The 17740-nt window shown below is 44.4% G+C and overlaps 1 protein-coding gene across 4 annotated transcripts in view; it reads right to left on the bottom strand.

Moving 5' to 3' along the window:
• Positions 1 to 757, bottom strand: part of SEMA6A (semaphorin 6A) — a 127694-nt gene extending 126937 nt beyond the window's left edge. For all 4 annotated transcript variants that reach the window (XM_080677267.1, XM_080677263.1, XM_080677266.1 and 1 more), the window contains exon 1: positions 142 to 757. The gene's annotated coding sequence lies outside the window, so the exon portion shown is untranslated. The remainder of the gene's footprint in view (positions 1 to 141) is intronic.
• Positions 758 to 17740: the final 16983 nt, after the last annotated feature.

Raw genomic sequence — 17740 nt, 5'->3', positions numbered from 1 at the left:
ATGCTCAGGAGGCAGAGATACGAGACAAAATAAAACGCAAGCACCACAAAGCAGCCAGCGCGTTCTGGCCGCGGCCCCAAGACCGCAAGCTGGAGGCGAGCCGCCCGGGAGGTGGAGCGCACCGGGGCGTCCCAGCCGTACCTTTTCGGTGCATCGACGGGTAGGCGGCCAGGGCTCGGAGCGGGCTGGTACAGCGTGTATCCCATTTAGTAATCCATTATCCAGAGGATCTCTCCGGGCCGCGAGCTGCGCTCTCTCCTTCACAAGCCTTTGTCATTCCTACATGTGTGCTTGTCTCTTTGGGGAAAACAGTCGCGGCGACTACTTTCTGGGATGCAAAAGCTCTGTGTTCATCTCCAATGAAAGGCGGAGACGGGGAGCAGAAAAAAGAAAGAAAAAAACAATAAGGAAGGAGTAAATGTTCAAGAAACTCTTCTTCAGATCCAAATTCCACTTGGATTCCACTCCAGCGAGTCCCTTCGGTAGTGTCTGCGCCGATTAACAAGTCATTTCAGGGTGGGGGGCGGGGTGGGGGCTGGGGCAGGGGTGCACCCTCTAGCCCCGTTCTGCGACCGGGAGCGGTGTGCTGCGGGTGTGGCGATGCTGGCCGCTGCCGCCGCTCCTAAGTGGACATCGCGGGCGGTCAGCCCAGGGAAAAGCGCCGCTGCTGTGTCTCGAGCGCCCGGGCAGCCGAGTGCGAGGGGAGCAGAGTTGGCTGCAGCCTCACCCGTTGCCGCTCACTACTCCTCTGTCACTGGAGAGGCCGCCGCTCCCGGGCTGAGCCAAGTCCCGGACTGGATTACGCACAGCGGACTCTCCTCCTGCAACCCCGCCTACTTTGGCTGGCTTCTCCTCCGACCCAAAGGAGAGCTGTGGTGTTTGTGTGTGAATGCGAGTGAGCGAGACAGAGAGAGGGAACCTACGCGGTGTGGCGGCAGGTGGAGATGTGGACCGACTGACCAGTAAAGCTTCCTTCCATCGCGATTCCTGACCCCGTCGACGCGCTCTGGGCAGGGGTCCCGGAGGGGGCGACTCTGGCGGAGCCCAGCCCTTGCCTCCCCCACCCTCGCATCTGCTCTAGCATGGAAAAAAAAAATCCAGGACAGTATTGCTGAGTCCTGCTAAAAGAGAAAAATAAATAAAAATAGATGTAGCGCAGGAGCGAGTTACAAGAAAGGATTTGTCCATCGATTATCTTAAATGGAAAAGTTTTAAAACATGAGGGTAAGTGAACGGTGAGCCTTTCTAATTCTGATTACTGTATCAAGAGGTAGATTCCAGAAGTGATGGACGCCCTACGCACCCAAATGAATTAGATAGAAGCCGGTGCGGTTAATAATACACTTAGAAGATAGGAACACAGCTATGAGTGAACGCGTATACAACATGTTAATAAGGCATGTTAAGTAAGCAAATAAATCATAGTACAAAGAATGGTGTTAATAACGACTTGTTTTAAAATTTAGAAGTGTATAGACTGTTGTTAGAAATAAATAAGGTTAAGAAATAAAACGCAAACAATTCCAATGAGAACCCAGTGGCTTCATGGAAGAAATAAATCTCAACTTCTTCCAAGGCGCTATTGTTATGTGATTTCACGAAGCATGGTAGACACAGCCTTCCTCCATCGCTTGAAGTTTCATTCGCCAAAAAGCCTTGCTGTCATAGACTGGTGCAAACTGGTCCGGCCAGACCAATTCCCCCAAACCCCGCCATTGCGCGCTCCCTGCCGCGCCCGCTCGCGGTGCAAACAATTGCGCGCTTTGGCCGATTTTTCCCCAGTGGGCTGCGCAGATGGCGCGGGCGTACTCACGGCCTTTAAAGAAAGTGACACTGGGCGGCCACGCAGTTCTGGAAGCAATATTTACTAGCCAGGGGTCGGGCGAGAAAAGCGCTGGGAGGGAGATTGGAGTCGCGGTCATCCTTGGGCCGAGTGCCCTCAAGTAAATGATTAGAAACTGTACCTGTGCCCTAGTTGGGACTAGGGTCACTAATGGGCTGGGAACCCAAGTTATGTACAGACATCTGTTCGTGAGAACTCACGGAGAATAAATGCACACGCGACAACACCATCCATGTATATGTAAATATTATTATTATTATTATTTCCACAACCCACCTGGAAAAGGTGGGGAAATGGTAAAGGGGGAAAGTCAATCTCTCTGCTGTTCTCCAGAACTGCCAGCAGGGGCCGCTATCCCCACCCTTCCCAACCAAAGCCGCTACAGATTCCGGGTGGTGGAGGGGGTTGAGGAGGGCGATTCTAGGTGCGCGCGCAGCCCCCGGGATCCGGGGCACTGGCTCCGAGGGGGACGGGGGCTGGGGTGGGGTGGGGAGGGTTGGAGCGGCGGGCTTGGCTGTGCGCTCTCGCACCCTGGGTGTAGGCTGGCTCTCGGAGGTCCTTTTCGAATCCGGTTGGGATCGGAGAAGGGCGTTGGTGGGCCAGGACGGCTCCATCCTCGGCTGCACTATTTAACAGGCAGCTTTTGGCTGGTGACGGCAGGGCCAGCTCGAGCTGGATTCCTGAGCTCCTCCTTGCGCCCCTGGCGCGGGCCCCAGGCGGAGGGTCCTCGCGGTTTTCCTAAAGGCACCTCGGTCCTGCCCGCGTCGCCGCCAGGGCCCCTTGCTCGCTCTGCCGCTGATTTACATGCTAATTGTATCTGGGAAAAGTTCTTTCATTGGCAGAATTAGGCAGAGCAACCGAATTGTTTCACAGGCTGAACCAAATTAATTCCGAGTTTAGCTTCTTCCCTTGGAGAAACAAACAATTAAGCTGTCTTGTTTGCTTTATGGGTATATTGGAAATGCCCCACATCGAGTTTCAGGATATATTTTTAAAGGGAAATCATTTTCATTAATAGTTGCATTTTAATTTGCTGAGCCAAGAAGTGAGAGATTAAATTTACCTAATTTAAAATAATAGAATACAAGAAGAAAAGAATTTGAGTGAACTTTACAAGGATAAGAAATACCTCCCAGAATCTTCCTGGCAATTGTTAGATCCTGAAGTCTCACCACCCAATTAGGTGCCCATTGTCCTGACCAGGTGAGATTACATGTCCTCCTGCCAGAGAAGAGATGGCTCCAGGAGCTGGGGGAACAAAAAAAAAAAAAAAAAAAAAAAGCCAGCTACTGTGTCACTCCCGGAAGCCCTCAGGGGAGCACCTGTGGGGAATAGGCTGAGGAAACCCCATGATGTCATCTGCCCTCTGTGCACCTCAGATGACTTCAGAAGCCTGCCTTAACTTTTCAGAAAAACTGCTGCCCCTCCAAAGCTTTTGAAATCTGCAATCTACCCTGTCTGTTAGGGGAAAGAAAGCCAATGGGAGTGGAAGTATCACAGCGTTAGAACTAGGAGGAAAGGTAGACTGCTTTACAGTTAAGTAGCATAAAGCAGAGTGAGGCCAGCTGTGGTTCTATAACTTACTAGTTGGTGACCTTGGGCAAGTCACTTGTTTCTCTGGAGCCCCAGCAGTCTCACCTGTAAATGGGGATTCATGTACTACTCACTCCCAGGGATTGTGTGGACTAAATGAGATGGTGCATGTAAACCTCACGTCTAGGGGCTGGCACACACAGTGCTGTAAAAGTTAACTAGCATCCTTGTCATGCTTGTCATCCTCCACATCAATCATACCACCACGTTTTACAGGAGTCAGATGGAGGCACAGAGGAAAGATGTGGCTTGCTCTGTGTCAGTGCTGAGAGCTACCCATACCTCCTCATCATAAATGCTGGTTTGACCACACCTGCTTTCCCTCACATCACCTGGAAAGTATGGAGGCAGATTACATAGACAGGTAAAATAACACAGGATCCTCTTAAAGATCACCTCTAGCCATCTGATCAAAATCTCTGTATTAAGACAAAAGGGAGTAGTGAACTTGGAGAAGAAGGGTCTGTTGGTGCTTACCACTCAACTCATGGTGAGTACGAGTTCCTGGCGGACACTCTGGGAGTTCGGTTTGTACATCAGGCCATTATCAATCCTAATCAGGAAATCTCCCTGTATCTACAATTCCTTCTTCAAAGTCCCCTTCACCTCCTTGTCTTAAATCAGTGGTTATTAAAAATTCATCTGCACGTTAGAATTACTGAAGAGCAGTAAGTGGCACATAGCCACATGCTCCAGAGATTCTGATTGTCGGTCAGGGGTGGGACCTGGGCCTGGGTATTTGTTAAGCTCCCTGGATGAATCTGTGTGTGGAGCGGGGATGAGAACCACTGTCACAATGAGTCCTGGCAGTGTTCTAGAACACTGCACTGCTTTCCCCAGCCTCTTCTGTGGGGCTGTTTATTGTCCCTCTTGCCTATTAACCCCAGTGTTGGGAAGTGAGGTCGTTGTCCCTGCTTCTCAGGCCATTCCTCCCCTCAAAAACGTCCAAACCTTTGTAGGCTCTGCCCTACAAATACATATATCCACAGACCTCATTTTTATCCCACTTTTCAAAGACTTAGGCTTATAGTCCTTTTACCACACCATTCATGGAAGTGTTAGTGTCCACCGAAGTACCCACCCTCTGCTTCTCTGTTTCTCTTCTACCTCATCTACACTGTCCTTTCCCTCACTCACCTCTGCTCCACCCCTACCCCCACTGCCACCCCCACACCAGAGCTTGCTGCTGAGCCTTATTATCCATCCGAAAGGGCTGCATCTTCTAAATCACTAAGGCTTTCATCACATTCTCCAGTCACCACGTCCTCTCATCCCAGCCTGCTCCTCAGGCACCCCTCTGCACTCACGCTGATTTCACAAAGACCTCCAAGCCCTGGGTCCTGCCACTCTCTCTCCATCCTTCCACTCCCTCCTTCTTTCATTCCCCTCTCTACCTAGCACAGCTTCCTAACAACAATCTCTCTCTAGTAAACGCTTTCAACTCTCCAGCTCCTCTATCTTTTGGTCACACCCATCTGACTAAACCGGTCCTGAATTATATAAACATCAGCCTTCTCTGCTCTTGCAATGGGCAGCTGACACCACTGGAAACCAATGTAAAGTACACATCCAGTGGGGGTACACTCAGGTATCGACCTCAGTTGGACCCTCAGCACTTCCTCATCATCTTCCCTTTCTCTCAGTCCCAACTTTCTCCCCTTTAACCAGATGTTTCACCCTCTGTGCCCCCTACTTCCCTGGAAAAAAACACACACCAGTTGATCAGAGGGAAACTTATGCTTCTGTACTCATTTCCTACCTGTCTCTGCTGGTGGAGGCAGTGTCCCTCCTCCCATCTGAGGCCAGTCCCTCCACCTGTTCTCATTTACACATTCTCAGAAATTCTGTCCTATTGTTTCCCCACTCCCTCGACCCCACCCCCACCCCCGTACCTCCCCATCCCCACGTAAACAAGCTTCAGTCTCTCATGTCTTAGAAACAGCCCTTCTTGGAACTTCTGTTGCTTTCAAGCTACCCATTTGCTCCTCCCTTCTCCGCCCAATAGCCTCACAGGTTGTTGACAATCACCATTGCCGCTTCCTCCTCTCCCATTTCCTCATTGCTATCTGGCTTCTGTTCCCTGCTCCATTAACAAGTCTTTTGTTAAAGTCTTCAATGGCATCCAGGACAGTAAATCTAGTGGATGTTTTCAAGTTTTTATGTTGTTTGCATTCTCGGCAATGATGAACACGACCATTCCTTCCTCTGTGAAATACTCTTCGCTTTTGACTTCTACAACACATCACTCTCCTGGTTTGCCTCCTACCTCTCTCCATTTCTAACTTTTCTTTTGAGGAAATGGAAAGATTGAGACATTTCCAAAGAACAACGTAACAACTCAATTTTCACCCTCCCCCAGAATTAGCAACTGTTAATATTTTGTCATATTTGTTTCCTGCCTTTATTTCAAGCAGTAAAATGTGATGTACAAAGCTTAACTTTCTTATATCAACACCATCTTTCCCGTTTCCATCCACTTCTTCCCAGGTAACACGATCATGAGTTTCCTGTGCATCCTGGTAATTCATTTTCTAGACTTTTACGTGCACCATCTGTACGTCGAACCAATAGAGCAATGTGTTTGGTGGTTTTTCCCCCTAAATTAAACATAAATAATGTGCTCTTTACTCTTGCCCTCCAATTCATTCTCCAAATTGTAGCTAAAGTGACCTTTGCAAGATGTGTATCTGATCATATCACCCAGCTGCTTGCAATCCCAACCCTTCAAGGCGCTGCACCATTTGGTTCTTGCCTATCTCTCTGGTCTCATCTCTCTGCCATGCTCCCAGCACTATTGTCCCACTGCAGCATCGCAGACCTGGGAAGTTCCACGCTGCTTTCTAACTACAGGCCTGCCCTCATGCTTCTGCCTGGGACACTGTCACCTCTCTCCCTAGCTAATGCCTACTCATCCTTTAAATTTCAGCCTAAATGTCCCCTCCTCAAGAAAAACTTCTTTGTATTCCAGGATATGTCAGACCCCCTCCATATGTGTTCTCAAAGTACCCTGCCAAATTAGTCCATATGTCATAGCTCGAGTTAATTTTCAGTGCAGCTATTTGTAGAAAGCTTCTCTTTCCTATTAGATCTGAATCTCCTTGAGTCCCAGGAATACATCTCTTTTGTTTCTCTTGTACTTGCAATACCTAGCAGAGAGAAAGCTTGGTAGATAAGAGAGGGGATGAGTTCATGAAAGCAGTGAGTTCTTTTTCAAGGAAAAGTGCTTTTTCAAGTAGGAAAAAAAAAAAAAAAAGATCTTTGGATGGGATAGGACCATTTATAAAAAGAAAGAAAGAATACCCTGGACTGTCATTTTGAGATTCCAGTTTGAAAGATGAACAAAACCTAGGCTTTCCCCCAACACAGGACTTCCCATGTGCAGTGTCTAATCTGCTTATTGAATAAGGAAATGAGGATTTATGGATGCAAGTGATGAGTAAATACCACAATTACAAAACAGGATGCTGGAAAAGAAGCTGCAGTAAGAATATAATATAACTCCAAAAGGCCAGTGGAAGGAGATAAAAGTGCAATTTGAATCCACTGGGAACAATCAGGAGCATCTCCCAGGACCACTCTCCCAGTGAGCTGGAGTGTGCGAACAGTGATTTACTGTCTGCCCTCCATGAATAGCTTCACGGGTGCTCTCTCCGTGTGGAACAATCACTGCTCTGTGCCACAGTGCCGCTTGGGCTCCAGCCCCTTCTGATATCAAATTATTGTTTGGGAAATGAAGAGAAAGCTCGATTAGAAATAAGGTAATGAATGAACAATAAATGCTAAGTAAACCAGAACTCCATCCCCCCACCCCCCACAAAAGCTCTTTACATTTAATTGAAGACTTCGGTTATGTAATAAGAGCAAAGGCTGTCTCTGACCTTATTTTCATCTTTCTCTTCCAACATGACTTCTTTTAATTGCCCTTCCTACTAACATTTAGACTTAGAAGTATCTACTTGGATATGAAATTGTTTTAAAAATGTGGTTACCTAAATGTACTTTATACTTTTCATAACCAGATAAGCCAGATGATTAAACACCACTTTGGAATTTGTTATTTGGCCAAAGGAATGATGAAAAGTAAAATATACTTATTTTTTGAGAGCTGTTTTTAAAGGCTCTGCTCTGAGGTGGTAGAAGGCCTCCTCTTATAGGGAATTGTTCTGGCCATGCTTAAATATAAAACTTCAGTTCATATGAAATTTCAGTTCTTTCCAAATCCAGTTTTTAGACTATGTGATAAAGCACTGTATTGATATCAACTGAAAGGCTTTTTCCTTGCTGTTAATGTTGAATATGTATTTAAGAGTAATTTTATAACCAAAGAAATAGAGACAATTAAGGGTATTTTGTTTGCTTTAACACAGAAGTTTTAAAAGACCAGTAGCTTTAAACATCTAAATTTCGGCTGGATAATTGTGGACAATGAAAGTACTCAAAAAAAAAAAAAAAAAAAAAAGAGAGAGAGATATGCTTGGAAGGTTATAAAGCAGGTTTTAAAATAAAGTATAGAAAATAACATTGTTGAATATAAAATTATCCTCTGAACTACAAACAACTATAAAGTATAAAGATGATTTCCTGGTGTCTTAACCAGACTTTGGATTTTGTGCTGGGGCAAGTCTCTAGTTAATAGCACTATAAAACACTGTTGACACATAAGTACCTATATTTAAGAATGTTTTCAGATTTTAGGTTGCAATGAGCTTAAATATCACATTTAAAAACAAATAACATATTCTTTGGTATGTCCCAAAAGTTTCATATGATTCAGTAGTTACTAGTGCTTAATTTGTACTTCACCGAAATTTAAGACAAGTGAAACAATTGATGTCAGTTTATTTGTGAAACCTTTTAAATACACCTTTATTCATAACCAGGTACTTGTTAATATAAACTAGAATGTTACATTTTTACATTTGCACTGAAAATCTACACATCTGTTTTCTTAAGAAAAATTGTATCATGAACTTTATTATTAAAACTCTTATAAAAACACATTGATTTCCTCATAGTTCTCTCCTTTTCTTTCCATATCTCAAAGCAGTTGAGTCATTTCCTTTCTTCAAATAGTCTTCTAAAATCTTTTCTTGTTTAAGCAACTTTTGAAAGTCCCTAACCATCACCTCCTTCTCACCATCACTGTATCCTTCTCTACCCTCTGAACAAGATCTCAAGTATGGATTTTTTTAGTGACTGCAACCCAGCATTGGCATTGTTTTGCTAGAGCCCTTGTCTTAGGGAGTTTTCCCTTTTTGCTTAATTTCTTAATCTTTCTTTCTTTCTTTTTTTTATTCCTTCCTCCCTCCCTCCCTCCCTCCCTCCCTCCCTCCCTCCCTTCCTTCCTTCCTTCCTTCCTTCCTTCCTTCCTTCCTTCCTTCCTTCCTTCCTTCCTTCCTTCCTTCCTTCCTGTAAATGGTTTAGCTAGTTTTCTTAAAAAATATGCCATAAAAACTGTAATAAGAATATTGTATGGCAGTATGTATTCACTCATGGTGGAGTGAGAATTAGCCTTATGCTCTCATGTTCTGTTAATGTGTTATTGGACTATGGTGACTCAGATGCAGTGGCATTTTACTTGTCAACATTGTGTCTTTTGATCACATAACAACGTCATGCTGCTCTGGCCGAACAATTTAGAGTCATCCTTGACTCCTCTTGTTTTACCATTTGTCACAGCCAATTCATCAGCAAATCCTATTGGCCCTACCTTCATAATATATCCAGAATCTGACTACTTCTCATTTCCAGCACTATCACCTTGGTCCAAGCCACCAACCGTTATTTTCATCTGGAGTCTCCCAATAGCTTTGTCATAACTGGTCTTTCCTCATTTAACCTTAATTGTATTCTGTACCATACAATCTAGTCCCAAAGTAGCAGCCAGAAAGATTCTTTAACTTTTTCAATAAAATCATGGCGATCCTCTGCTCAAAACCATTCAATGGTTTCTTTCCCACCTCCCTCAGAGTGAAAGCCGAAGCCCACATCCCGTGGTCTCCTCTCCCCTCACCACCTGTCCTCCTGGCCACTCACTGCACTCCAGTCTCACTGCCTGTGCACATCCACCTCAAGCTCGTGTTTCTCCTCTTCCTGAACACCATGTCCTCAGCTGTCCATAGAGCTACTCCCTCACCTCCTTCAGGTCTCTTTTCAAAAGTCAGGATTCCCTGATCACCATACGTAAAACTTCTCAACCTATTGTACTTTCCCTACTCCCTTCCCCTACTTCATTTTTCCTCACAGCCCTTGGTGCCATGTGACCCTGTATATATAGTTGGCCCTCCCTATCCACAAATGTGGAACCATGGGTATAGAGGGTCGGCTAAGGGACTAGAGCATCTGCAGATTTTGGTATCTGCAGGGGTTCCTGGAGTCAATCCCCTGTGGATACTGAGGGATAACTGTATTTACTTGTTTATTTGTTTAGTGTCTGTCTCCTGCCACTCAGTCGTAAGCTTCATCATGGCAAGAATTGGTTTCACTTACCACTGTATCCCCAGCACTTAGCATAGTGCTGGGCACATCCTAGAAATACAACGAATATTAGTTGAGTGAATGAGTAAATAACCACATTTGATGTCAGCCACGTGAGGGCCAGTGGGTGCATGTCTTATACACCTGGTAATGTTTACAGCAAGTGAGTAGTTCTCTGTCAAGAAATGCTCTCAAGAACAGAGTTCTCTCTAACCATTTCTATTTCTGTAGCAGCAGGCAGCATGTGGTGTACCTTGTTTTTAGTACAATTTGCTTTTGTGTAGTACCTGCTGTGTAGTGGCGAGAATAGGAATTAGGTATGCTGACCCAGGAGGTTCTGAAGGAGAAACGATGGTGTGGATGATGAGGACTTTTCCCATTACTTGCTGGTTACCTCAGATGATCACTTCAAAGACCAAGAGGAAAAGAAGCTGGCCTCACATCACCACCTCCATGTGGGTCCTGTATGGGCTCAGGCTGCCATAATGAGACACCATAGACTCAGGGTCTGAAACAACAGACTTTTAAAAATATATATATATTATTGATTTTCTTACAGAGTGGAAGGGAGAGAAATAGAGAGTTTGAAACATCGATGAGAGAGAAACATTGATCAGCTGCCTCCTGCACACCCCGCCCCCCCCCCCCCCCCCCGCCCCGGGGATGTGCCTGCAACCAAGGTACATGCCCTTGACCAGAATTGAACCTGGGACCCTTGAGTCCGCAGGCCGACGCTCTATCCACTGAGCCAAACCAGTTAGGGCAACAACAGACATTTATTTCTCACAATCTGGAGGCTAGACATTTACCATTAAGCTTCTGATTGTTTCGGTTTCTGGTGTGCACTCTCTTCCTGGCTTGCAGACGGCTGGCTTCTCCATGTACACTCACACAGTCTTTCCTCAGTACACATAGCAGAGAGAGAGAGGGAGAGAGAGAGAGAGAGAGGAGAGAGAGAGAGAGAGCGCTCTGTGTCTTATTTTGTGAGGACACTAATCCTACCGGATTAGGGCCCCGCTCTTATGACCTCTTTTAACCTTAGTTACTTCCTGTTCCAAATACAGCCCCACTGGGGTCAGGGCTTCAACATATGAACTTCAGGTGACACAACCACTCAGTGCCTAACAGCCTCCCTCCAGGAGTAATGAATCCTGAGAAATCACATGCCCACTGCCCTCCAGGCAGGCTCTCCTAGAGCAGGGCCAGCAGGGCCCTTAAGTTTGGGTCTCACATTCAGGAAAGTTCTTAAATGATCTTCTTTAATCTTTTCTTCAAATAATGTTCAAACACATACATCCCACATAAACACAATATATTATATATAACATATATATGTACATAAGATATACAGGCAGTCCTCGGGTTACATCGGACTCGACATATGTCATTTTGTGGTTACGTCACCATCTCCCATTTATTTATAAAAATAAAAGTTCTGTCATTTTGATGTATGTACATATGTGCTTTATGTTTTTTCTTATTTATTTACCACAAGTAAAGGTGGGGAATTGTTATCTTTCTTTTAAATTTGTTTTACTGTTTTACTTCATTACTGCTGTGTGTGTGCTCCATGTGAGTGACGTAGGTGCTTATGTAGGTGGGTTCCGACTTACGGCAAAAATCACATTAAGTCACCCCGTAGGAACGGATCTCCTACGTAACCCGAGCACCTACTGTATAGAATATAATATATATAAAATATACATAACACATATATAACCATTGCATTTTTATTTTACAAATTAAATATCTGCACAGTGCTTAGGAGCCTGTTTTAGGACTTCTTACCTGTTAGCATAGTGGACCATCTAGCCTTTCTCGGCGGCGGAGGGACTGCTTCCAGATGTGGAGCACTGTGTCCACCATGCTTGTCACCTGGTTACTCTCGCTTATCATGCACACGTGGCCCTCCTTCCAGCAGTTCTTCCCTGCGTTTTGCTGCTCACTCAGCTCTGGGCTCCCTCAACTGGGCCTCCCACTCCTTTCGGTCCTTCCAAACTTCCCTTTACTGTCCTTGTCCTTTGGGACTTCTCCGGAATGAGCAATATTCCCGCCCCCCCCCCCCCCCCCCCCTGCCTTCTCAACATCTTCACTGACTAATCTCCTCACCTCGGATTCTCCCCTAATAAGGCACCCACAAGGACCCGGGCTGTTTGTGGCCATACTTGGGTGACAAGGATTGTATCCAGGTGGAGCCAAAAACATGCGAATTGTTCCCCAAACTGATCATCTCCCAGGGTGGGGAATCACAGGGAAGCCTCCCAATGAGGACTAAGGCCTCTTAGCTCTATAAAAGGGGGGCCTCTGGCGAGACAGCCTGTACATGGTGAGGCAGCCTGTGTGGTAAAAGGGCCACGCAGTGGGACCCAGGGAACCTAGGTGAGCCGGCCGTCCTGAGCCTTAGCTCTTTACCTGGAATCTCTTAGCAAAGTGCCGTTCACAACACGGATCCGTCAATAAAGGTGGCGGGCGCGCTCTCATGGCATCCTGGGAGTGCAGGAATGATGCGGGCGTGGGGCTGGCCTTCCAGGGCGACTGGGAAAGGTCCAGGACTGAGACTTGGAGTCCAGCTGGGGTGTGGGCCTCTGGTGCTCTGATATCCAGCTGTCCGCAGAGACCGTTTCCAACACTCTTTGACAATGAATTTGGGGCAAGGACTATTTTTGAAACGACCTAAGAAAGAAGGCAGTGATAACGGTAGAGAGAAGTGAAAACACGCGAAGTTTTTAAAAGGACAAAAGTGGGACAAGATGAAAGCAGGACCCTGCGGAGCTGACAGCTTCCCTCGCACTGAATGCTGGTCGTGTTGGAGACTTTTCTAAGAGCTTTGTGGGTATCAGCCCATGTAGTCTTTCAATGATTCTAATATGTAAGTATTTTTATTATCCTCATTCAGCAGACAAGGCAAATGAGGTAGATATTCAGAAAATGTGGCCCAAGTCTGGTAGTTGTGACATGGCTGAGGCCTCAGCACCCAGCTGTCAATTGCATTGCACAGTCAGGCAAAGGAGGTATGCTTGCCATATGCAATTGGTTCCTTGTTTCAGTGCTTTTGAGAAAAACGTGGAAGTCCAACACATCCTAGAGGCATGTGGTGTTTAATGCTACTCTAACTTAACAAAATAGAATCTGGTTCAAAATGTGTATCACGTCATGGCCAGTCTTCCCCAATGCAATTTCAGCAAATTAAGTTTAAATGCATGCTCATTCAAAAACTAAATTAGAAGAAAATCTTAAATATAAAAGAAATGCAGGGGTTGGTAATTGATTTATAGAAAAGAAAATTTGCTTTTGAGAGGCATCAAGATTGAGGTAAGCTCTCCACTGAGGTTTACTGGTTAGCTTTACTAAAATAACTGTGTCTGGCGCATGAAGAATGAATGCGCCCTGACTTCTGTGCTTCCAAGTGTGTGTCCTGTGCATCTGGGGAGCTTGGGCTCAGCTGTGTACACCAGCTAATTTTCCTCTTGAGCTGGATCCAGAAACGGAGAGATACAAAAGGGTTTTCTCATCTTGCAGCTTGAGCTTCTAGCAAAAATGTCAACTCCTTGCACTGGAGCAACTAGCTAATAGTTTGGAAAATAGTAAAGTTAGTTCCTACCTCACACCACTCTTGAAAGTAAATTCCAGATGGACTAAAAATCTAAAAGTAAAATAAAAACAAAATATAAGAGAGTTAAATGAGTATGCAAGAGAATACAATTATGATCTTGGAACAGAAAAGGCCTTCTTGTGACACTACAAGCAAAACCCTCTGAAGAACAAAATCAGAAATTTTGACTATTCTGAAAATAAAATTTTTTATAAGGCAAGCTACCATAAATAAAGTAAAAAGGAAGATGGAAGCAGGACCCTGCGGAGCTGACAGCAGGGGAAAAAATATTTGCAACCTAACTAATGGATAAAGAATTAGCATATAGGCCCTAGCCAGTGGATAGAGCATGGCCTTGTGGACCAAAGGGTCCCAGGTTTGATTCCAGTCAAGGGCAGCTGGGGCCCTGGTTCCGGGCATGTGCAGGAAGCAACCAATCAATGTCTTTCTCTCACATCGCTATTTCTCTCTGTCTTCTCCTCTCTCTTCCACTCTCTGTAAAAATCAATGGAAAAACATCCTCCAGTGAGGATTCAAAAAATTAGCATATAGAATAGATGAAGGAGTATAGAAATTGAAGAAGACAATGATAAACAATTTGATAAGAAAAAATGGGCAAAACACATAAAAAGGAAATTCTTAGGAGGCAATGCAATTGGCCAATAAATATCCCAGAAGATGTTCAACATTAATCAAGGAAATCTAAATTTAAATAGGAAGATAACATTATACTCATCAGATTGGCAAAGAATATTAAAGTTTGATAATCTCAAAAGTTGTCAAGGATGTTCAAGCAGCCTTGTAAATAAATGAAAATATAAATTGGGATAGGCACTTTGGAGGACAATTTGACAGTATCTATTAAAATTGATAATGTGCATATTGTATGATCCAGCAATTCATCTTCTGGGAATCTACCTGAGAGAAACATCACCTTTGTACACAAAGAAGCACATTTGTATAAAGATTTTCATAGCATGAGTGTCTTTAAGCAGGAAAATATTAGAAATAACTTAAATACTTATCAATATGCCATTAATTATTTAAAATAGTTAATAGGATCTGGTAAGCATATTTTAGAATATTATGCAGCAGCTAAAAAATAATAAAGTACATACCTATATGCTACTCTCAAAATTTGCCAAGTCACATTTTATTCAAAAAACAAATTGAAGAACTCTACACACAGGAAGATTTTAAAAACTGCACAGAATAAAATAACCTCATAAAATCTATAGGTTTTTTTTTTTTTTTTTTAAAGTCTGGATACGTTCCACTATCAGAGAATTGATAATGGAGGTCATAATTGGGGAAGAAACATCTAAGGGGGGAAGGAGGGAGGGGGAGTCTTGTTATGGACTGAATGTGTTGCCCAAAATATGTATGTTGGGGCCCTAACCCCCCAGTGTGGGTGTACTTGGAGTAAGGTAGTAATTAAGATTAAATGAGATTATACAGCTGGGGCCCTGATTTGATGGGATTAGTGCCCTTGTAAGAAGAGAAAGCGTGTGAGGACAGTGAGAAGGCAGCCTTCTGTAAGCCAAAAAGAGAGCTCTCCCCCAGAATCAAACCCTGTCAGAACCTTGATCTTGGACTTTCAGCCTCCAAAACTGAGAAAATACATGTCTTTCTAAAGTCCAGTCTGTGGTATTTCATCATTGCAGCCCGAGCTAAGATAACTGTAAAACAGGACTTTAGCCTTAGCTGACATTTAGTTGTCATACTTAGAGTGAAAATGTGCTTACATATTATGTACGTGTTAAAACATTAGCTTTTTAAAGTCAATTTCTCTTTCCTCCTCCCCTTTGACTGCCCTTCCCCCATTTCCTCACCTTTGCTGAGCAATATTCATACAGGCAGACACTTATGTTCTGAGTCTCCCTGACCATGAACCTCTGAGGAAATACCATAGAAGCACTTGAGGTTCGGTTGGTAGAGTAGGGCAGTGTGAAATGGTAAGAGGAAATCACTCTCTTAGTGTTAAAAGAGAAGGCTCAAGTGAAAAAGTCACTTTCTGTCATCTTCTAATACCACATAATGTGCACACAGTGTTTCAAATGTATTACCTTACTGTGGATGGCCAGCATTTATTTCACTCTCAGTATATGGCAGGCACTCCCTAAACATTTTATCCATAATATTCCATTTAGTCCTCACGAAGCCCCCTAGGAGGAGCTTGAGAAAATAATTCTTAAATCATAGAATTTTCTCAGTAAATTTTATTTACTATAAAAGGATATTTTGCCAACATTGCAATAAATTTAAAGACAAAACAATTTCCCATTAAACACAAACACAAGATTTCCAGTTTAAACTGTAAACACAAACAAGATTTCCAGTTTTTTAGGTGTTCCTTTCTAGGCTCCATCTAGATGCTTACATATTTTTCTGTTGTCATTTAAAGGGTTATATAATTTTCCACATACCTTATTTCTCTTAGCATACTTGTTATATACACTTTATAACTGTCATTTTAATGGCTACTCAATATTTCGTTCAGTTGTTATAATTTATCTGTTCCCCTGAGGTTGACATCGAGGCTATTTTCAACTTGTTATTATAGATAATGCTGAATAAACATTTTCACACACATGAATTTTACAATTTGAATTCGTTCTCTAGGATCCATACTCAGGGCTATTACTAAGGGCTCCATGATCAAGCAGTTTTTATTCCTATTGATAAAAATTGCTCAATAGCTTTTCCAAGCAGATGCACTGGGTTCACCACAGGATTGCTGGCACTGGCTGCATCATTTCACATTGTTTTGCTGATGTAAAAACTTGGGGGGTGGTACTCAGTTCTTCTAAGACTACTTGGCGAACTGATTGAAAACTGCAGGATCGCATAAAAGGACAAGGATTATTTTTCCCAGATCAGTTGAGTATTTCTCTTCCTCTGGGAACTCTGAGTTCTTCTGCTCTCTCAGTTAGCATGTTGTAGATGGTGGGCATGGCACCAGGTGTCTGACCGAGGTACTTGGGTTCTGGCTAGGAAAGAATTCAGAGTCCAGACCCAAACTGTAAGAGATCATTTACAGAGGTAGAAAAGGTAATTTCTAGAAGAAATGGGCTTAGGAAATGAATTACAGAGGTAAAGGAAGGGCTCTTGGAGCTTGGGAGTGAGGAAGCTACTAGTAAAAGTAACGTGCCTGGGGGTGGGGAGGGAGAAGGAGACAGGAAAGAGAAAGGCACCCGGAGGGAGAGCTCACTGGGTCCTCCATCCTAAGGGTTTTAAGGGTGGAAATATTAAGGGTGGTCCCAGGGGAAGATCTCAATAGAATATTCAGTAGCTTTTCAGGATGACACCAGGACTAGGGGTCATTATTTCATGCAGCTGGTTCTAATGTCAGCAGGGGCTGGTTTTGTTGCTTCTGTGGGCCTGGGGCTGAAATACAATTTGTGGCCTAGATGTTCTTTCTAGGAAGGAAAGGTCAGGGGGTCCAAACCTCATGAGCAGCGATATGCTAGGGGAGGAAAAGTCACCCAGGGGTCCCACCCTATAATTGATTGTCCTTTGCTAGGCACCTGGGGCTTTCCACTCTGGTGACCTTGTGTAACTGGTCCATCATCCTTGCTCTGCTCATGACTAACTGCCTATAACACATCTGGTTTGATGGGAACCCCAGGTTAGATCCAAGAGGTCAGCATGTGATCCAGTGTGGTGCCTCTCTTCCTCTCTCTCTCTCTTTCTCTCTGTCTATCTGAAGCATGCACAAATGGATTCAATAAAAGGCAAGCAGAGCCAGGAGGAAAGAGTGACAGTAAGTTCTGGTGATGTTACCTGAAAGGGGACCTTCTCTGAGCTGGTCCTCCTCCAGCCTACTGGTAGTGTGTGGGTTCTTGACTTCGTGCAGGAAAGATTTCACAATATGAGTCCAGGTGATTTTGAGGGTACATTTATTAAAACTGGGGACAGTGAAACAAGAAAGGGCCTAGGATAGGAGAAGCAACAGGAGGGCCTAGGCTGGGCTGCTTTGGTTCACTAAGAAGTCAGAGAAAAGGGGGCCTTGGGGACAGGTTCAGGGCGTTAGCCTGGGAGGAGCTGCCACTGCCCATTGCTCCCCTGGTTGCAAGTCTCAACGGGTCCCTTGGAGATTCATACCTGTGGGGGAAGGGAAGGGGGAAGGGAAACATTCCCAGGTGGGAGAAGGTGGTGGTCCTTTGTTTTGAGCCTTTTTATCTGTCTCCTGAAGGCAGGAATCTTAGGGGAGGCCTCAGGGCAGGGTTTCAGTG

The sequence above is a fragment of the Plecotus auritus genome (genome assembly GCF_963455305.1).
Source record: "Plecotus auritus genome assembly, chromosome: 7".
Taxonomy (NCBI): Eukaryota; Metazoa; Chordata; class Mammalia; order Chiroptera; family Vespertilionidae; genus Plecotus; species Plecotus auritus.
This window is presented reverse-complemented; position numbering and strand designations above follow the sequence as displayed.